General features: G+C 49.4%; 1 protein-coding gene across 1 annotated transcript in view; it reads right to left on the bottom strand.

Moving 5' to 3' along the window:
* The window catches only part of ABCF1 (ATP binding cassette subfamily F member 1), a 254988-nt gene that overhangs the window by 41399 nt on the left and 191342 nt on the right, over positions 1-22247 (bottom strand). The window lies entirely within an intron of this gene.

The raw sequence follows: 22247 nt of genomic DNA on the forward strand, positions 1-22247 counted from the left end.
TGATGTAAGAGGGGGAAGGCTGTCCGAAAGCACACAGGGTTTGGCTAGTAGGCGCTACGCAAGGCACGGGGCGGGGATGAGACTGTACTAAAGGCCTAGAGTGAGAGGAGTCTAGCAGACTCTCCGTGAAGCATTTGGGGACAAAAGGGTTGCACAGAAAACACAGAGGGAAAGGGGGGGGTTAAAGGGAGGAGAAGGCGGTAAACTAAGGAAGCAAAAGAGCAGGATACATACAAGGCACAGAGTACAGAGATGTGGAGCAAGCATACAAGGAGGCGACTGGAGGGGGAATGGGCAAGCACACTGTACCAAAGGCACAGAGGCAGGTGTGGAAAGCAGACCGAAGTCATGAAGGGAAACAAGCACGCTGTACGAAGCACACACGGGTGAAAAGCAGGAGCCATCAGCGAGCGGGCACAGCAAAAGGCAGGGAAGGCAAAAGAGCAGGCTGTTCTGCAGGCACAGAGAGTGAACAAGCAGGCTGTACTACAGGCATAGACAACGAACAAGCAAGCTGTTCTACAGGTACAGACAACGAACAAGCAGGCTGTACCCAATGGACAGAGGGAAATGAGCAGACACTTCTGAAGGAAAGGAGGAGGGCGGGGGGAAGGGGGGGGGGCAAAATGTACTAATGGTAAGGAGGAGGAAAAGGCATCCTGTGCCAACGGATTGGATAGAAGGGGGAAGCTGCAACTAAGTCACTGACGGGGGCTGCTAGGATGCGACAACTGCTTGTTGGAGAACCTCCCGGCAGGTACAAAGGGATCCAGAAAGGAGGGTTGGAAGGGACTCAATCACGCGATGATCTGTGGCTGAGCTCCTCAGAGTCGAAACAATCGAGTGCATGGTATCTTGGTACTCGAATCTCAACACCAAACAACAGCACCAATAAGTATGAACATGTTCCAGAGCTCATTTAATTTAATGAAGAAATTCTGATCAAGAAAGACAAAATATACTTACCTGTACCTACTGTTTTTCAACATGAATCTATTTTGTAGATTCGCATGCTTGAATTATTCCCAACGTCAGACAGGGAACCCTCTGTAGTCTATGTTAACATATCAGTATTTCAATACAGCATTTGACGTTCAATACACACAGATAAACATTTATAGACCAGAGATATTCCAAACACTTCAAGGTCTAGTCAATCAGGTGGAGGTGCTCAGGGTTTCAACCCTCCTACAGACGCCAACTCTCATATTTCCAGACTTGCAAGAGTTTCATGAAGGGGGAAGAGGGCAGCACCCTCAAATCGATGAACAATGCTCGTCCTGCAGACCCGTAGCTGCGGGTAAGTCACCTTTGCTACCACAGTACTAGACCTTTCCTAGATTCACACACCTGAACAGCAATCACCAATAGAGCACCTTTGTAATATGGGCAGAAAGGAGTCCTTGTGTTTAGGAACGGTCGCATAGCACCCCCTGTCCACGGTTTTGGCTGATGTCTGGACATCTAGACAGAAGTGCCCGGCAAAGGTATGGGTTGAAGACCATGTCGCGCTCTGAAAATGTCCAGTAGGGGCACTCTAGCAAAGACTGCTACAGTTGCCACCACACCCTTGTTGAATGTGCTGTGACCTAGTGTTGCAAACGTTCTCCGGCTCGGACGTGGCAAAATGAGATGCAGGACGTGATCCGCCGTGATGTGCCCTGTTTTGACAAAGGGCAGCGGCTATTGTGCATTTCTATAAGAAACAAGAACATGATCAGTCTTTTAAAAGTCTTTTGTGTGATCTATGGTTATCTTTAAACGCGTCGATGACTACTGCACGTAAAGTCAGCAGCAGTTGAAAGTGGATAGACAAAAGTTGGCAAATGGATTTTCTAGTTCGGATGAAAAGAAGGCAGTGGGAACCTTTAGGATACATTTTGGATAGGTCGAAAAACATCGACATCGCCAAGCGCACACCGGCCCTAGGAGGGGTCACAGCGCTCCGCTGCTTGCTGAACTGACCTGACAGGCAAAACCTCGCAGCGCCGCTGGGTTCCTGACGCTGTGATTGGACTACAGCTCCCAGCTTGCCCTGCACCCACACCGCTTCCTCTTCCTGCCGTAAGCGCCAGGAGGCGCACAAAAGGGAACAGCTCCCTCCGCGTCTCGGACGCGCCCGGACGGCGCCGGGCGGAGCCCGGGCAGAGGGCGGGCAGAGGGCGGGCCGTCCGTGGCAGTCGAGGGACGGGACGGGCCACTCCCCTTACGCTCCAGGATCCAGGACTCAAGCTCAAGATGGGTAAGAGAAAGTTACCCTCCCCTACTGCTGGCGGTAAACCCAAGGATAAGGCCCCCAGGAAATCCAACAGCATTCTCTCCTTTTTGACCTCGGAGGTGGGGAAGTTGACCACTGAAATTGCAAGAACTGAACGCAAACTGGGGTTAGAACCATCGTTGACTAGCAAGGAGAGCATAAGCCCACCGCAAACTGGTACTACACCTATTCCCCTTGAACCAACAATTGTTATAGCACCGCCCCAGGAGTCTGCGTTACCTTCCACTCTTACTACTGATGACTCTAATGGGGCAACTTCTAAACTCCTTAGTTCAGCTGGAGTAAATAGAGCTATATGCTCAAAGCAAACGAAAAGACAATACAAAAAAAGGAACACACACAAACCCAAGGGAGGAAAGGGCACAGTGGGCTCACTGGAAAAGGCCATCAGAGATATGGTGGAAAGAGTAATTACAGATAAGAGAGCCCACACTCACAAAAATAGCCTCAGACATCATTGACGTTCTACATCAGTGGGTCGATGGTATCTTAAGGAAATGTGAGCGCCTGAATGTATGCCTTAAATCCGCTGAACCTGCCACTTTTGTTTTTAAAGGGAATACATCGGTGGAATTAGGTCCTTTATGCACTCAACCAAACAGTGGCAGTGGCAGTAAAAGACCAAGGGAAGATTCCCCAGTAGCCAGGAGCGTGGTTCCCATCTTGTCCTCTGGCCCAACAACCACACCGACAGTCGTCCCCAGATTAACAGGAGATACAAATAGGTCTGCTATACCTGTAATTACAGGCCAACAGAATCTACCCATTTTACCCAAACCCGTCCGTCAACCTTTCATTAATCTACCCCCTGAGGAGGCTCCCTTTGTAGCCATTCTAGTAAATGTTCCCCCACTTAAGCCAGGAGAATATGAACAACCATTCCAACTGCTAGCCAGGGCCAAGACATGGGCAAATTTGACCTGTTCGGGTGATAATGAAGTTTCTAATGCCATCCTTTCTGTCCGGCGGGTGGGCTGGATTGGGCGAACAACCAAAACAACAGAGGGTGACTGCCTGATAATTAATTTTAATAATCCCGGAGAGGTTCGCAGATTACTCTGGGATGCTTCACCCCTTGAGGGCTTAGATGCTGGGCCCCGCGCCGTATCATTGGGCTTTTTCTATCCCAAACCTAAATCTCATCCATTCTCAAACATGGGTCATGACCAAGGCAAGGGATATGATAGGACTTCTAGCTTGCCCTCCCATCCCGCCAACATTCGCCTGGAACCTGATTATAGTTGGTCCACGATTAATAGGATGAGTAACAAAAAGCCGGGCACACATACACCAATGCCCTCTAACAGACCTATATCCCTGTATAATAGATTCACGCCTCTGGTTCAGGCGGTTGAACAAAATTGACGCCCAGCAATCAATGACCCTTTGCTTACACAAACCACAGGGGACAGCCCCCCTTTAGGAACACCCAGTAGAAGGCCCAAAATCATAAGCTGGAATATAGCCGGTCTCCGATCAAAAAGGGAGGATAGTGCATGGCTGAATCTTCTGAACCAACATGACATCATAGCCCTGCAAGAAACCTGGGACAGTAACTGCAACTTCTGGGTTCCTGGGTTCACATCCTATTTCGTCCCAGCTACCAGTTCCCCCTGTGGTAGGGACAAAGGGGGCCTTATGATCCTGATTACTGTCCATCTGGCAGGAACCGCTAAACAATTAACCACTGGCTCCCCCAATTTCTTATGTTTAGAGATCAGTTTAGCCAATGGCCACAAACTCATTCTTATTAACTTTTATAATTCTGTAGCAAACGGACACTCTACTGAGCATCTCTGCTCTCTACAGTCTTTTCTGATTAATTATAAAGAACGCCAAACCACTTTTTTGCACACTATAATTATGGGGGATTTTAATATTCCTCTTTGTAGGCTTTCTTGTCACATTGAAGATACTGATTGCCCCATTCCAGCCCACTACCAACATTTCGAACACAATCCTAAAGGCCAGGCACTAGAAAATATTTTAGCAAGCGTGGATCTTTACGAACCGGGGTTCAATGACCATAGTGAACGGGTCATGACTTATAGCGCTAGAAACTCCGAATCCATAATTGATTATATTTTTGTTTCTCCTGGCTTATTAAGTTTGGTCTTCTTTTACAACGCTGCTGTGGCTGCGTTTAGTGACCACAACCCAGTCATTCTTGAGCTCGTTAGCTCTGTCGGTTTACTCAAGGAGGGAACAATCAAAACGCCCGAGTCAGCTGTGCGGTCCATGGACCAAGGTAGAAGGCTGAAGTGGGCCAAAGTAGTTCCAGCCGAGTTTAACAATTTAACTTGTAAAGCCCGCAATGAATTAGATACTTGCCAAGATAATTCAAGACAGGGGGAGGAAGTAATCACCGCCTTTGCCTCTATGTGTGCTTTAATTTCTGATGAACTAACAGTCAATTCCAGAAAGAAGGTACGACCGACCAAGGGCTGGTTTGATAAAGCTTGCTCAAAAGCACACAGTTGACTCCTGGAAGAATTAAAAAAAATCACCAAGGGACAGAGGGGAAGTTGCTAGACTAAGAAAAGAATACTATAACATCATTCATGCACGCAAAGACGCTCTCAAAAAGGATGCCTGGGCCTCACTAATGGAAAAGGCCACATTAAGCAGACCCCCCAGGATATAGCGGCATGGATTCGCAAATTTAGCGGCACAAATATGGAAATTTAGCGGCACAAATATGGAAATTTAGCGGCACAAATAGGGAAATTTAGCGGCATTTTTGCGGCACTTTATTTTACTCATAATCATTCATTTCCAGCCTTAAATCAATGGAAACTGTTTTAGCAGAGTATTCCACTTTGAAATAGGCAAGGCAACCTGGAATATGGAACAGAGGAAGCAGCCCACAGGTGAAGGCTGTTATCCCATGGAAATGCAATTCTCCATTTGCTTTAGCTCCCGGAGGTTGCCCCCCCCATCCACTGCGGGGGGGCTGGGTTACCCCACTTTGTCGAATATGTAAGTGGGTTAAAAATGGCAAGAACACGTAAAGGGTTAGAAAGAATAGTGGTATTAAAGAATTAAATAAAAATATAATAATTTGTAAGTGCTTTTTAAATTGTTGTGTAATTAATCATACAGAGCCCCCTCATATTGTGTATGGAGGTAACTATTCCACTTCTACACATGATGGTACCCAACTTTCTATTTCAAAAAAATATACCTCAATTGGTTTTTAACAACACAGTAGAAACTGTTCTCCATCACTTGATAGTCTTATAATAAATGCACATACCTGGCTTGATAGCTTTCTTTTTGAAGGTGTTTCTTGGAAAACGCCCTCAGGAGTCGAAGGAGAATGGACGGCTCTCAGTAAGCCTTACATATCCTGCACAACTTCATTAAGTTGCCGAAATGCAGTTTCATACAGTACTTAGATACTTTCAGGCTCACTGTGTATATTTACCTCAAAAGTTAAGAGGTAGCTCGTCCATTTTATGCAAGGGCACTGGAATTATTCGCGAGGTAGGCACAAATTAAGCAGGTGCATTGTCTAAATTATTCATCAACAAAAGCAAAATATGTGGCGTAATGTGTGACATTTTGTGACAGTAGTTTTGTAATTTTTACATTTTAAACACTCTCCGGGCAAAGGTGTCATCTTAATACTATCAGTTCGGCACCTAAATACTGCAGTCAGCGACTAAAAAGGCCCGGAGTGACTGTATCTGAAGCACAGGCTGTGCCTCTCACGCCCAGCAGTAGAAAGCCTCTCTTGGTGACCTTTCCCTTTACTAGGCTCATCTACCTGCCAGACCTTCTACCTGCCCCATCTCCTCCGTCACCCTGGGCACTACCTCCACTTCCTCCTCTGCCATCACCTTCGCTCCACCTCAGCTCCCCACCTGTCTCCACTCACTACCTCACCCCTCCTGTAGAAGCCGCATCTCTCTCTTTCACAGTCCCTTTTATTGCATCTCTCCTTCTCACTCACCTCCTTATCTACTGGTCCCCCTCTCACACCAGGCCCTGTCTTCACAGCTCCCCTCACCAGCTCTCCTCTCCAGCACCTCCCTTTACAGCTCCCCCTCCTCTCCAGCTCGCCTCTCCTCTCCAGCACCTCCATTCACAGCTCCCCTCTCCAGCTCTCCTCTCCTGCACCTCCCTTCACAGCTCCCCTCGCCTCTCCAGCACCTCCCTTCACAGCTCCCCTCGCCTCTACAGCACCTCCATTCACAGCTCCCCTCGCCTCTCCTGCACCTCCCTTCACAGCTCCCCTCGCCTCTCCTGCACCTCCCTTCACAGCTCCCCTTTCCTGCACCTCCCTTCACAGCTCTCCTTGCCTCTCCTGCACCTCCCTTCACAGCTCCCCTTGCCTCTCCAACACCTCCCTTCACAGCTCCCCTCTCCTCTACAGCACCTCCATTCACAGCTCCCCTCGCCTCTCCTGCACCTCCCTTCACAGCTCCCCTCGCCTCTCCAACACCTCCCTTCACAGCTCCCCTCGCCTCTCCAACACCTCCCTTCACAGCTCCCCTCTCCTCTACAGCACCTCCATTCACAGCTCCCCTCGCCTCTCCTGCACCTCCCTTCACAGCTCCCCTCGCCTCTTCTGCACCTCCCTTCACAGCTCCCCTCGCCTCTCCTGCACCTCCCTTCACAGCTCCCCTCGCCTCTCCTGCACCTCCCTTCACAGCTCCCCTCGCCTCTCCAGCTCGCCTCTCCTCTCCAGCACCTCCATTCACAGCTCCCCTCTCCAGCTCCCCTCTCCTGCACCTCCCTTCACAGCTCCCCTCGCCTCTCCAGCACCTCCCTTCACAGCTCCCCTCGCCTCTCCTGCACCTCCCTTCACAGCTCCCCTCGCCTCTCCTGCACCTCCCTTCACAGCTCCCCTTTCCTGCACCTCCCTTCACAGCTCCCCTTGCCTCTCCTGCACCTCCCTTCACAGCTCCCCTCGCCTCTCCAACACCTCCCTTCACAGCTCCCCTCTCCTCTACAGCACCTCCATTCACAGCTCCCCTCGCCTCTCCTGCACCTCCCTTCACAGCTCCCCTCGCCTCTCCTGCACCTCCCTTCACAGCTCCCCTTGCCTCTCCTGCACCTCCCTTCACAGCTCCCCTCGCCTCTCCTGCACCTCCCTTCACAGCTCCCCTCGCCTCTCCTGCACCTCCCTTCACAGCTCCCCTCGACTCTCCAGCACCTCTCCTCACTGGCCCCTCGCCTCTCCAACACCTCCCTTCACAGCTCCTCTCCAGCACCTCTCCTCACTGGCCCCTCGCCTCTCCAGCACCTCTCCTCACTGGCCCCTCGCCTCTCCAGCACCTCCCTTCACAGCTCCCCTCGCCTCTCCAGCACCTCTCCTCACTGGCCCCTCTACCTACAGAAAAGGAGCAGAGGAGAGGGGGCCTGGGATTTCAAAGGTCACTTAAGTGAAAGCCAAAGTGACATGCCTAAAATGTCTGACCTGCCTGCTAATTGATTAGCAGGATTGCCACACACACAGCCAGAGATCAGTTGCAGAGGGCAAAAGAAACGATAATTAAAATTAAAAACAGCAATAGATGCTACCTTTCATTTCATTTTCGCAGTCACCGAGTCAAAATTAAAGTATGGAAGGGTTTCCGCTGGCATCGATTGCACACAGTTATAATATGCTGGACAACATATACTGAACAGCATTTGAATTCACCAATTCAGAGTTCGCTAATGAAGGCACAGCAAATTGCTGATATAGTTTACAATGGTAAAAAAAAATAACTAACATGAATTTACATTTTGTAACTGCTGAATAAAAAGATATGTTAACCTTTGCAAAAGTTGAAGAAAATATGCACCCGCTCACACAATTGTGCCATTCCAATATCCGTCGCTTTTCCCAGGAGAACCATTGTAATCTAACGCCGGAGACATAGTTGTGATCGAGTTGCACTCACAGGGGACCTGTGGCCCTCAGCCACTAATCGGATGTTTTTCACCACACAGGTAGGCAGCGAATTTACAGCCGAGCCGGGTTTCTACAACGAGACTGTAATTCAGGAAATGCTTTTTCTCCGAAGACAAGCTCACAGCGCGCGCCGTGTTGTTTTCAGTCTGTGCAGGACTACACTTCCCCCTCCTTTCTCCATTGATGTTTGTGGACCCCATGTGCCAAATCGCCTGCTACTCGTGTACCTTTCACTCTGCCCATATCGCAATGCTGTACGGAAACACGTAGTGACGTGTTTGTGTACATCCAATGAGAAGCCACCATTTTTTTTAAATTGCAGCTGGGACACCTTTTTTCGCGGCCGAAATGGTAAATATCGCGGCCATCGCGCTTCTCAGCTAATTTCGCGATTTTTTCGTGAATCGCGAAATCGCGAAAAGCTGGAGGGTCTGATTAAGGGACAGTGCCAGTTTCTGGGCCATTATAAACAATCCCCTTTTTTCTGGAGAAGCCAATGATAATTTGGAGGCCAATATTAGTGAGGATGACTGGTTAGCTCATTTTAAAACCATCTATGGGAGTGACCAAGCATGTGAAACACCTACTCTCCTCAAAACCAACTCCCCCAAGCCAGCACTCTCCTTCAGTATGGGAGAAGTAGAGAAGGCCATAAACAACACTGTAGGGAAGAAAGCGCCAGGCCCAGATGGCGTCCCAGCCGATATGTTCAAGGCCAATACTCCCTTTTGGGCTAACATCTTGACCAACGTCTTCAATGCCGCCGCGAAACACAGCCTGCCTGTCTCCTGGTCTCATGCCACCATTATACCTATCTTCAAGAAAGGCCAAAGGGGAGACCCGAGGTGTTACCGCCCCATTTCACTCATTGACTCATCGTTCAAAATTCTGGGGAAAGTGATACTGGCAAGGATCGATGAGTGGGCCGCCAGTAATAATGAATATGCTACTTACCAGTATGCATCTGTTCTTGGCATGTAGGGCTGCTAACATTCATATCTTAGCATTAGATCGCCGCCTAGTGTTGGGTCCGGATGATCGCACATTGTTGTCCTGGAAGAGTCTTCGAAGTATCCTGAGATAGGTGGCTCCTCCCCTGGACTACAGTGCGCATGGGCATCGGCTCCATCCCCAGATTGTTTTTCGCCATTGTGGCAGAAGATGGAGTGAAAAGTGTAAAGGATGTCCATGCTAATGAATAAATACAATAGTATATCTGCAGCTGCGACAGGCACCGGGGAGGAGGGTGGGCGATATGAATGTTAGCAGCCCTACATGCCAAGAACAGATGCATACTGGTAAGTAGCATATTCAGTTCGAGGCATGTGGGCTGCTAAATTCATATCTTAGCATAGAATACATAGCAGTCCCTCCATCAGCGGCGGTTGCCCGTGCCAGCTGCAGAAACCTGAAAAAGTGTCTTGAGAACAGCCTGTCCTACAGCAGCTTGCTGCTTGGAATGTACATCAACACAATAGTGTTTTGTAAAGGTATGTGGTGTAACCCACGTGGCTGCTCTGCAAATATCCTCTAAAGGAATGTTCCCTAGGAAAGCCATGGATGCCCCCAATTTGCGTGTGGAGTGCGCCCTTGGGGGTATCGTTAAAGTGCGCTTGGCTTTTTGATAACATATTTGGATGCACTTAACGATCCACCTGGCTATTCCTGCTTTGGAAATAGGGTTGCCTTTGTGTTGTGGTGAGAAGGCAACAAAAAGTTGTTTTGTTTTCCTAAAGTGTTGTGTTCTGTCAATGTAGTACATCAACGCCCTCCGTACGTCTAACGTATGGAGCATTCTTTCTGCCACCGTTTGTGGGTTTTGGAAGAATGCTGGTAAGTCAATAGTTTGGTTGAGATGAAACTGTGACACCACCTTCGGAAGGAATTTGGGGTTAGTACGTAGCACTACCCTATTTGGATGAATCTGAATGAATGGCTCTTGGATTGTGAGCGCTTGCAGCTCACTAACACGCCTTAGCGACGTAATGGCGACTAGGAAAGCCACTTTCCACGTTAGGAACTGGAGTTCACACGAGTGCAGTGGTTCAAATGGTGGTCCCATTAGTCTGGTGAGGACCACATTGAGGTTCCACACCGGAGCTGGCGGTGTTCTTGGGGGAATGACTCGTTTCAGACCTTCAAGGAAAGCTTTAATGGCAGGCACCCTGAAGACAGAGAGATGCTGCCTATTCTGAAGATACGCTGCGATGGCGGATAGGTGTATCCGAATAGAAGTGAACGCTAGATTGCACTTGTACAGATGTAGCAGATAACAAATGATGTTAGGGATAGATGCATCTAGCGGGTTGATGTCATTGGCTGTACAGTAAATGACAAAACGCTTCCATTTAGCAGCATAGCATGCTCTGGTAGTTGGCTTCCTTGCCTCCTTGATGATGTTCATGCATTCTGGAGGTAGGTTAAGGTATCCGAACTCTAGGACTTCAGGAGCCAGATCGCCAGGTTGAGCTGTTGCGGATCTGGATGCTGAATTTCTCCATGGTTCTGCGTCAAAAGTCTGGGCGTGAGGCGCAGTCTTTGATGCGGCACCACTGAGAGTTCGAGGAACGTGGTGTACCATGCTTGGCGCGCCCACGTTGGAGCAACCAGGATGAGAGTCATCGCGTGCTGCCTTAGCTTTCTTGCCACCAGCGGTATCAGAGGGGCTGGCGGAAAAGCGTACGCAAATTTGCCTGACCAGTTCATCCATATCGCATTCCCCTGCGACTGTGGGTGAGGGAACCTGGCGGCAAAGTGTTGGCATTTTGCGTTTTCCTTTGTTGCAAACAGGTCTATCTCCGGATGACCCCACCGCTGGAAGTACGGGTGGAGTACCGATGGGTGTAACTCCCACTCGTGCATTTGATGGCTGTGTCTGCTGAGCAGATCCGCCATCAGATTGTCCTTGCCCGGGAGGTGTTCTGCCATGAGGAAGATGTTCCTCTGAATGGCCCACTTCCACATGCTCTGAGCCAGATGAGACAGCTGTGGCGAGTGGGTGCCCCCCTGCTTTTGAATGTAGTACATCGCGGTCATGTTGTCCGTCCGGACTAACTCTACCTTGTTGCACAGATGTACAATGAAGGATTTGAGTGCCATGAAGATCGCCATCAGTTCCAGATAGTTGATGTGCATCTTCTGTTGCTGCGTCGTCCATAGTCCCTGCACTGTGTAAGTGAGCAGATGAGCTCCCCATCCCTGGAGAGATGCGTCCGTTGTCAGGGTAATCTGTGGCACTGGCTCCTGGAACAGTCGGCCCTTGCAAAGGTTGTGTGGAGTCCACCAATGCAGAGAGTCGTATGCCCGACTGGTAACCAACACTAGGTCTGTTAATTGTCCCTGAGCCTGTGTCCACTGATTTGCTAAGCACTCCTGGAGCGGGCGCATGTGTAGCCGTGCGTGAGGGACTATGAAGATGCAGGAGGCCATCATGCCTATCAACTGCATGAACACTCTCGCTGGAAGTGAGTGTTGTGGTCTGAATTTCTGGATTAGAGACTGCATGCTGTCTATCCTGCCTTGGTTTGGTTGAGCCACGGCCGTCAGGGTATTGATCGTCGCGCCTAGAAACTGCCGGACATGTGCCGGCTGAAGGTGCGACTTTGGGTAGTTCAACGAGAAACCTAGATCGTGAAGGAGGTGAATGGTGGTCGACATGTCCGCGGCGCACTGTTGTTCTGACTTGGCTTGAACGAGCCAGTCGTCCAGGTAGGGGTAGACATGGATGCCGTGCCTCCTGAGGTGCGCCGCTACTGTCGCCAGACACTTGGTAAACACTCTTGGGGCTGTGGTGACTCCGAAGGGTAGGACTTTGAACTGATAATGTTTGCCTTGGATAGTGAACCTGAGGTATTTTCTGTGGGATGGGTGTAGTGGTATGTGGAAATAAGCATCCTTGAGGTCTAAGGTTGCTAAGAAGTCCCCCTGGTTTAACAAGGGAAGAATCTGTTGCAGTGTGAGCATATGGAAATGTTCTGACAGTATATACAGGTTGAGGGGACGTAGATCCAGAATGGGTCTGAGAGATCCGTCCTTTTTTGGAATAAGGAAGTACAGGGAATACACCCCTGTGCCTTCCTCCTCCACTGGCACGAGCTCGATTGCGCCTTTTTGCAGCATCACCACTACCTCTTGCTGCAATAAGTGCAAGTGCTCTGCGGACATAGGCCGTTGCCTTGGTGGAATGTTGGGTGGAGTGGATGTTAACTCTAGACAATAACCGTACTGTACAAGTTGTAGCACCCACCTGTCTGTGGTGATGTTTCTCCAGACGGGCAGGAACTGCTGCAGTCTCCCCCCGACAGGTGTTAAGTGGTCGGGGGGCAGCGACAGAGAGTCACTGTTTGCTTGGGGTAGAGGAGCGGGAGTTGTTGTTCCCTCTGCCGCGTCCTCTGGTGCTGTTTCCTCGGTAACCCCCCTTGTTCTGTTTGGGGTACGAGGATTGTGCTCCACCTCTAGAGAACTGTGACTGTTGACCCATCTGTCCTCTGGTGACTCCACGTGCACCTGAGCGACGAAAATTATTGCCCCAAAACTGTTGTGACTGCAGTGCCCCCATAGACTTAGCAGTTTCGGTGTCTTTTTTAATCTTTTCAAGGGTGGTGTCAACATCTGGACCAAACAGTCTATCAGGATTGACGGGCTGATTTAGTATGGTTGTTTGTATGTCAGGCTTAAACCCCGATATGCGGAGCCACGCCTGTCGCCTCAGCATGACGCTAGTGTTAATGGCCCTAGCTGCTGTGTCTGCGGCATCAAGTGCGCACTTTATGGCCGCATTGGAGATCAGTTTTCCCTCTTATTTATTTATTTTATTTTAATTGCTTGTATCGCGCCAGAATCGACCCATGAGGTATCTCCGCGCTTTGCTCGCAAAAGTTCTAAAATATATTGTCTCTGCGGAATACCACAGGGAAGGTTATGCTGCCTGAAACAAAAAGGTTTTTAAGGCCTTCCTAAAACATAGGTGGTTGTCATTGTGTCTTAGGTCAGATGGAAGTTTATTCCACATGGTTGGGCCTATAAATGATAGGGCACGTCCTCCTTGTCTGACTCTTTTTACAGAGGGGATTTCCAATAGACATTGGTTACTAGAACGTAATAAACGTTCAGGTTTGTATATCTGAAATTTTTGTGCCAGATATCTGGGGCCTTGCCCATAAAGACATTTGTGCAATAAGCAGCAGATTTTAAATGTAATACGTTGTCGTATAGGTAACCAATGGAGGTGACTTAGCAGAGGTTTGGACGGGGTCCTTGCAGGAGCATTTAGAACTAGTCTGGCCGCAGTATTTTGGACCACCTGCAAACGGTTTAACGCCTCCTCATTTGCTGATATGAGGAGGCCGTTCTATAAGCAGTTTGGTGCCCTCTTGAAACTGCGAAGGCAGGTGTTCTAAAACTCGCTCTAGGGTGTCGTAATGCGCCCTATCATAACGTGCCAAGAGTGCCTGTGTATTTGCAATACGCCAAAAGTTGGCAGCCTGTGCAGCAACTCTTTTGCCCCCTGCCTCTAGCACTTTGGACTCCTTATCCGGGGGAGGAGCTTCACCCGTTGTTTGGGAGTTGGCCCTTTTGCGGGCATTTTCGACCACCAGGGAGTCCAGCGGCAACTGTCCCCGAATGTATGCAGGGTCCGCAGGTGCTGGTCTGTACTTTTTTTCAATACGTGGATTGACCACTCTCGCCCTGGTAGGTTCTTTGAAGATGTCCGCAGCATGTTTGAGGACCCCCTTGAGCATAGGCAGTGTCTTTACAGTCCTTTCAGAAACTGAAAAAGTGTCAAATAGAAAGTCCTCTTCCACTGGGTCAGCATGCATGTCTACATCATGATTAGCAGCTGCCCTTTCCAGGAGTGCATGAAAACCTGCTGAATCTTCAGTCGGGGAAGCACGTGCACTGAAAGGCTGTGGGTCAGGCTGTGGGTCTTGCCCCACATCCTGGGTGCCTTGGTCCCCAACGTCATCATATGAATCCGGCTGTGCATCTGGTTCATTGATGGGGAAAGTGTACTGGTCATCCTCATTATATCCTTCACCCTCAGATTGTTCTGGGGAAGGAGTTGGGCTTCTTCTTGGAGGAGGTTGGATGGGTTCCATGAGGCCTGAAGCGTCCTGAGGAAGCCTTTTCTTCTTGAGGGGGATGACATAGGAGTCCACTGGCTGTGAAGTGATCCTCCTTTTGTAAAGGGTCAATTTGCCCGTGTCTGCGTCGATAAAACGCTCCGAATCCTCTTCTGAGTCGAGTACCCGACTTGAAAGTGCCCCCCCCCCGTGGAAGAATCCGACTTTTTTGGCGTCGATTTCGTTGAAAAGGCCTTCGGCGCCTCTTTTGGCGGCAGAAGGAAGAGAAGCTTACTTGCAGGCTTCACCGGAATGTCCATCGGCTTCTGTGGCGATGGCATCGGAGCCGACGTAGCCAAGGCTTTCTCCCTGATCCTCTGCAGCGAAGAGGCGATGGGGGACGTGTCACTTGCAGTGGGCTTTGGCGCCGACGAGGAGGCCTTGACCTTGCCCTCGGATCCGACGTCCTGGTGTCCCTTCTGAGTCTTTGACGATGATGCCGCAGCCGCCGACCCAGAGTCTTTGGACCGATGCGCAGATGTACCAGCCTTCGATCCGTGTGACTTTGTCGGCTCCGTCTCCACCACGCGACCGACTAACGGAGTCCCAGTCGGAACCGGAGCCGCTTCGCTGGCTTTTGCGGGCTTTGACGGCGCCGCAGCCGTTGAGCCGTGCCGACCACCCTTTTTAGAGGATCCCTCCTCCGGCGTCGATTTTGACACAGTGGAATCGACAGATTTCTTCGACTTCTGAGGACCGGAGGTCGACGGAGTCGATGGAACAGCGGTTTTGGACGTTTTCTGTGGTACGGCCGCCATCTTAGGTGTGCTCGGCTCCATAAGTTTCGGTTTCGATTTTGGGTCGGCCATTTTAGGTGTAGTCGATACCGTTGGTTTCGGTTTCGATACCGCCTGCCCAGCAAGTTTGTACGTGGCCGGGCCGGAAGGCGGGCCGTGGCTTGCGGTACGGGGTCTAGGGTAAGGCCGACAGGCGATCCCGTGACCCGATCTTGATCTTCGTAACCTTCGGGGCATAGCTCGTCCGCTGAGCTATCTTCCGCGGCCCCATAAACCTCTTCGTCGTCCCCTACCTCTTCGACGTATTCAAGGCCTTGACCCCCGACTCCATCGTCGTGTTCCGGATCTGCCTCGACCTCCGTCTCGGGCGGGGAGATTTGAAGATGACGGCTCTGGTCCTCTTCTTCTTGGTCGCCGAAGATGTTTTCTGGATCCGGGGCCGCTTGCCTGGCCTCCAGGCGCACCGCGCGCCGAAGCTTGAGTGTCTTCTTGGACCTGAATCTTGCGCAGGCCATGCAGTTGTCCTCGTTATGGTCTGGTGAAAGGCATTTGTTACAGACCGGGTGGACGTCTATATGTGGGTATTTGGACCCACAGAGCGGGCAGTACTTAAACGGACTCCGCTCCATGCTGGAAAGTTGCGGTCGTGTCGCGATGAGAAGGCCTCGATGTCCGAAGAGTGAAAATACACCGCTGATTCCGACTCAAAGAGACGGAAGAACTCGAGACCGTACGCAAACAATACCGACGCTATGAAAACAAGGCCTTTTGGCCTGAAAAAGTTAGTTTTTCTCGGTTCCGACAGAGAGACGTCGAGACCGCATCCAAACCCAATGGCGGAAAAAAACAATCTGGGGATGGAGCCGATGCCCATGCGCACTGTAGTCCAGGGGAGGAGCCACCTATCTCAGGATACTTCGAAGACTCTTCCAGGACAACAATGTGCGATCATCCGGACCCAACACTAGGCGGCGATCTAATGCTAAGATATGAATTTAGCAGCCCACATGCCTCGAACCATCTTATCAAACGCCCAATATGGGTTCCGAAGGGGAAGAGGGACGGAGGACCAGTGCCTCAACTTACATCTGATCCTAGGTAAATATACAGTGGCATCCAGTGGATCAATCTACCTAGGGTTCATGGATTTGTCCACAGCCTTCGACCTAGTGAATATTTATTTATTTTGAATATTTATAAAGCGCGGCTGATACCTTGCAGGCTTCCTGGCGCTGGAGAATACTCTGCTGAGGGTAGACCGGAGTAACTAGCAGGCGGGTGGAAGTTTAGGGGAAAAGCCAGGTCTTGATGCGCTTCCTGAATGGAAGAAGTTGTGAGATCTGGCGTATGTCGATGGGCAAGCTGTTCCATAACTTAGCCGCTGCGACCCTGAAGGATCTGCCCCCGGTTCTAGCTTTGTTGAATCTGGGCACCTTTACCAGACAGGCTGAGGATGATCGTAAGTCTCTGGTGGGAATGTACCACAGAAACAAAGCTTGCAGGGGTCTGGGCCCGAGTCCATGCAGAGCCTTAAAGACAATGCAGAGGGACTTGAATGCCACACGCTGCTTTAAGGGTAGCCAATGTAGCTCGGCCAGGGCTGCTGTGGCCGAAGACCTTCTCGTCCAACCAAGAGCCAGCTTGGCAGCGGCAGATTGAATTCTTTGAAGTCGATCCATCAGCGTGACTGGAGACTCAAGAAGCAGGGCGTTACAATAGTCAAGGCGACTAAGTATTGAACACCTGAATAGGTCTAGGCTGTGGGAAATCCTCCTGAACCTGGGGATGGACCATTCTTTGGTTCACTTTCTGGCCGAGGCACACCGGGACCTAGAAGCCTCAATCAGGATGACACAGGAAGGAGCCTGCACAGCTGGCTTCAAGTCCACTAGAGGGGTGCGACAGGGGTGCATCCTCGCCCCAATGTTATTCACACTATATATTAACCACCTTGAATCCACACTGGAGTCGGCAACTCTAGACGTCCCGCGCTTTGGAGGACTGTCCACCCCGGTCCTCCTTTACGCGGATGACGCCGTGCTCGTGGCACGCACTCCCCTTGGGCTACAAAGACTACTGGCAGCCTTTGATGTCTTTATGACCTCCCTTGATTTAAAAATTAACACAGACAAGTCTCACGTTATGGCTGTGGGTAGGAGAAAAAACAAGGATTTGAAGACCTTTTTTTGCGCCAATACACCAATTTCTAGCGTCAGAACTTTTACCGATCTGGGGGTAGTTTACGATGACGAGGGCACGTGGGCACCTCAAATAACTGTTAAAATCAACGCCATGAAAAGATCAGCAGCCGCCATTGTTGGTTTTTCAAAACGTCTGGGAGGAAAACCCACAGAAGCAATGCTGGCACTTTACAGAGCGAAATCAATCTCAGTAGCAAGGTACGGGGCTTCCATCTGGGGTTATACCAACAATGTAGAAGCAATACAGGTGGAAGAAAACAAATTTTTGCGCATGCTCTTAGGCCTGCCTCAATCTACAGCTACTTTTTCCGTTCATATGGAATTAGGCCAGGGGTATATAAGTGACATCATCAAACAGTCCCCAATTCTGATGTGGTTAAAAATGTGGCTGAACTCTAACTTAACCCTGAACCACACAATTATGAGGGACTGCTTACTCTTGGACAATATGAAAAACATCCCGTGGCTTGCATACATTAAAAAAATTCTAACTTCTCTGGGCCGCCCAGATCTCTTCTACAAACCGGACTGCATTGTTAAAGAAGACCTGGAATGGTTCAAAGCGACTTTTATCAAAATGAGAGAAATGGAGCGGGAGAGTTGTGAGCTTGTGAAACCCACTGTGAGGGATCATTATACTTCTAAAACCACACTGGCCATTGAACCCTATTTAACGGTAGTGTCAATTCCGTTACATCGCTGGTTATTAACCAAACTAAGACTTAACCAGCTCCACTTCCTGCTGAATGACTCTAAGGTGTGGGCTAAGCCCGAGGACTTAGCGGTCTGCAAATGTGATAGTTCTTCTCTGCAGGACACTATTCATTTTATGTTCTTTTGCAGTACATATGCCCTGCCTAGGAAAAAGTACATTGTTCCATTGCTTAAAGACAAGGGGTTTGTCCAAGCTAAGCCTGCTCTATTTTTTTTTTTAAGTTAGATTCACCGGTAACAATGTTCAGTGTCGCAAACTTTTTGGTAGCTGCCTTTCGCCTCAAAACACGTTCTGGAAATTGATAATATAACAGTATTGGCGACACCTTATGGAACTATTGGAAAATTGCTGTATTTTTTTTTTTTTTTTTAATTTGTAAATATTTTAATTGTTCTATCTTAAACTGTGACATCTATTTTTAGTAACTGCATCCCGTAATTATGCATTTTGTGTCTATGTGCTTTTTATGATTCGTTATGAATCTAAATAAAGTTGTTTTTTGAACTTTGAACATTGTATTTCATTCAAACTTTATGTAGGTGGTTTCACTGAGAAGGGTTGAATCTCTCGGACACTCACTGCTGAAGTTATGGCTGATACAAGAGCACTCATTCACGACAGTATCTGAAGGGGTGCTTTCTGTATGCTTTTTTATGGTGCCCTGATCAGTTGACCTTTTGCTGAATTTAGCTCCCAGGCCGGAGTAGATCCGTACGAAAGAGACCTCGCAAGAACTCCCTCACCACTGTGGTGGAGCATGAACGGTGCAGATGGGGCTGAATGAGACAGCACGGTGTGCACTGCGCATCTCAGTTAAAACTAGGAAGACCACTTGTCATGCAGACACCTGAAGAGGGGATTGGTGTTTGCCGAAGCCCAAAAGCTAAATCTCTTCCACTTTAAGGAAGAAGTCTTAACTGTGGGAACTGTTCTGGCTGCTTGTAGATCTTTCTACAGCTAGAGAGATGCTCAATGATCCAAATCCTAGATCAGGGGTCAAGAGGCTGGGTCGTGATGGACAAGGTACTTACCCTCGTTAACGCTTTTTCCGGTGGATACAGTATCCGCCTGTGGATTCCTGGCGGGTGAGGAATCCACAGGCAGATGTATCCATCAGAAATTAGTATTTCTAGTCTTATAAAGTGCACAGCTTACCAAAAAGGGCTTCCCGGCACTAAGCATAGGAAGAGAGACCAGCCTAATACAGACCGATCTAGTGGGGTTTGCCAGCGCTAGACAAATCGTAGCCAGAATACCCACTAAGTACAACAAAGTCTTCAAACATTTGCGGAAAGACAAAAGGGAAGTCCAGTTTTAGTGACTCGGGAAGGGAGCTCCACAGTTTTGCACCTAGTGCTGCAAATGAACGCCCTCCCATCCGGGCCACTTGGAACCCAGGCACAGTGAATAAAGCCAGGTTCGCAGATCTACGACTGCGTGCAGGGGGTCAGAGGTTCACTGGGTCCTGAATATACTGTGGGCCTATCCTGGCTTTATCCTTCAACATGGAGCACAGAACCTTAAATTGAGTACGTTTCGTGACAGTAAGCCAATGAAGCTTAAAAAAAGATGTGAAACTGAATCATGATTCAGAAGCCGGAACAGCAGTCAAGCTCCTGAGTTTTAAACCATTTGTAGGCGTCGAATAGACGCCTGATCTATTCCCAAATACAAGATGTTGCCGTTGTCTGTGGATAAGATCAGAGATTGGATCACAGTCCTTTGGGCAGATTGGGAGATCGTACACAATCACCTTCATCCATTTGAGCACCTCCAAGCAGGTGGAGGGGACCTTAGACACCTCAGTCTTCATGGAGAGATTCTCGCTCAAAAGAAAGCTCAAGTTCTAACCTTGGGGCACAGAACAGAAAGAGATCCTAGGGCGTCCGGCCAATGATGGGGGCCCCAAAGTTGGGGGTTCCTACCCAGGACCATGACCTCGGTCGTATCGCTGGTGAGCATGAGAGAGTTATCACTCATCCAAGTCGCTACTCGACTCAAGCCCAGGTTAAGATCAGATGGTCCATGATCCTGTACAGATGAAAGATGATAATGTCGGTGTCATCAGCGTAGAAAGAAAGGGTCAACCCGCAGCTCTCCACTATGTCTGACAATGGGCCCGGTGATACTCCAGAGGTTAAATCTATCAATTAATCAATCAGGGATTTATATAGAAAGGCAACTCAGCCGTGAGGGAAGTGACCAGACTTCGCAGCCCAAGCATCTAAGGAGAAAGGAACTTAAAGAGAGGCTACCATTTGCTGGAAACGTCAAAAGGCCGACTATGTCACAAACGGAAGAATACGTTGGTTGCAGTGATGGCTATGTTTGCAATTGGTCGGCAGATGTAGACTGCAGTAAGACATCGGAATGGCAGACAGCTGGAGAAGGTCTATGAGGCGCTACGAGCAACGGGCGCTGCCTCTGCTGAAGCGTCAGCCTGCTGTATCTGGGCCGGTTTGGGGTTCAACTCAGAAATGCAGAATCGCCCAACAAAGAAGTTTTCCGGGGGCTGGAGGATGAGTCTCTCTAGCGCGGTATGTTGCATATGGCATCTAACCTGTCCGTTCCCGACCGTCGGTGCTGCTCTGCCCCGCATATACACCTGGCTCGGTTAACAAAGTTTTATTGTCAACATGCACTTGTTTATGGAATGTGTGATGAATATGCTACTTACCAGTATGCATCTGTTCTTGGCATGTAGGGCTGCTAGCATTCATATCTTAGCATTAGATCGCCGCCTAGTGTTGGGCTCGGATGATTGCACATTGTTGTCCTGGAAGAGTCTTCGAAGTATCCTGAGATAGGTGGCTCCTCCCCTGGACTACAGTGCGCATGGGCATCGGCTCCATCCCCAGATTGTTTTTCGCCATTGTGGCAGGAGATGGAGTGAAAGTGTAAAGGATGTCCATGCTAATGAATAAATACAATAGTATATCTGCAGCTGCGACAGGCACCGGGGAGGAGGGCGGGCGATATGAATGCTAGCAGCCCTACATGCCAAGAACAGATGCATACTGGTAAGTAGCATATTCAGTTCGAGGCATGTGGGCTGCTAAATTCATATCTTAGCATAGAATACATAGCAGTCCCTCCATCAGCGGCGGTTGCCCGTGCCAGCTGCAGAAACCTGAAAAAGTGTCTTTAGAACAGCCTGTCCTACAGCTGCTTGCTGCTTGGAATGCACATCAACACAGTAGTGTTTTGTGAAGGTATGTGGTGTGACCCACGTGGCTGCTCTGCAAATATCCTCTAAAGGAATGTTCCCTAGGAAAGCCATGGATGCCCCCAGTTTGCGTGTGGAGTGCGCTCTGGGGGGTATTGTTAAAGTGCGCTTGGCTTTTTGATAACATATCTGGATGCACTTAACAATCCACCTGGCTATCCCAGCTTTGGAAATTGGGTTGCCTTTGTGTTGTGGTGCGAAGGCAACAAAGAGTTGTTTCGTCTTTCTAAAGGGTTGTGTTCTGTCTATGTAGTACATCAACGCCCTCCGTACATCTAAGGTATGGAGCATTCTTTCCGCCACCGTTTGCGGGTTTTGAAAGAATGCTGGCAAGTCAATAGTTTGATTAAGATGAAACTGTGACACCACCTTAGGAAGGAATTTAGGGTTAGTGCGTAGCACCACCCTATTTGGGTGAATTTGAATGAACGGCTCTTGTATGGTGAGCGCTTGCAGCTCACTGACACGCCTCAGAGACGTAATAGCTATCAGAAAGGCCACTTTCCACGTAAGGAATTGGAGCTCACACGAGTGCAGTGGCTCAAATGGTGGCCCCATCAGTCTGGTGAGAACGACGTTGAGGTTCCACACCGGAGCTGGTGGAGTTCTTGGGGGAATGACTCTCTTCAGACCTTCAAGGAAGGCTTTAATGGCGGGCACCCTGAAGACAGAGAGGTGCTGCCTGTTCTGAAGATAAGCCGCTATGGCTGAGAGATGTATCCTAATGGAAGTGTACGCCAGATTGCACTTGTAGAGATGTAACAGATAACAGATGATGTTGGGAATAGATGCATCTAGCGGGTTGATGTCATTGGACGTACAGTAGATGACAAAACGCTTCCACTTAGCAGCATAGCATGCTCTAGTAGTAGGTTTCCTCGCCTCCTTGATGATACTCATGCATTCTGGAGGTAGGTTAAGGTATCCAAACTCTAGGACTTCAGGAGCCAGATCGCCAGGTTGAGCTGTCGTGGATCTGGATGCTGAATGTCTCCATGGTTCTGCGTCAAAAGACTGGGTGTGAGGCGCAGTCTTTGATGCGGCACCACCGAGAGTTCGAGGA

Source organism: Lissotriton helveticus, chromosome 5_1 (genome assembly GCF_964261635.1).
Source record: "Lissotriton helveticus chromosome 5_1, aLisHel1.1, whole genome shotgun sequence".
Lineage (NCBI taxonomy): Eukaryota > Metazoa > Chordata > Amphibia > Caudata > Salamandridae > Lissotriton > Lissotriton helveticus.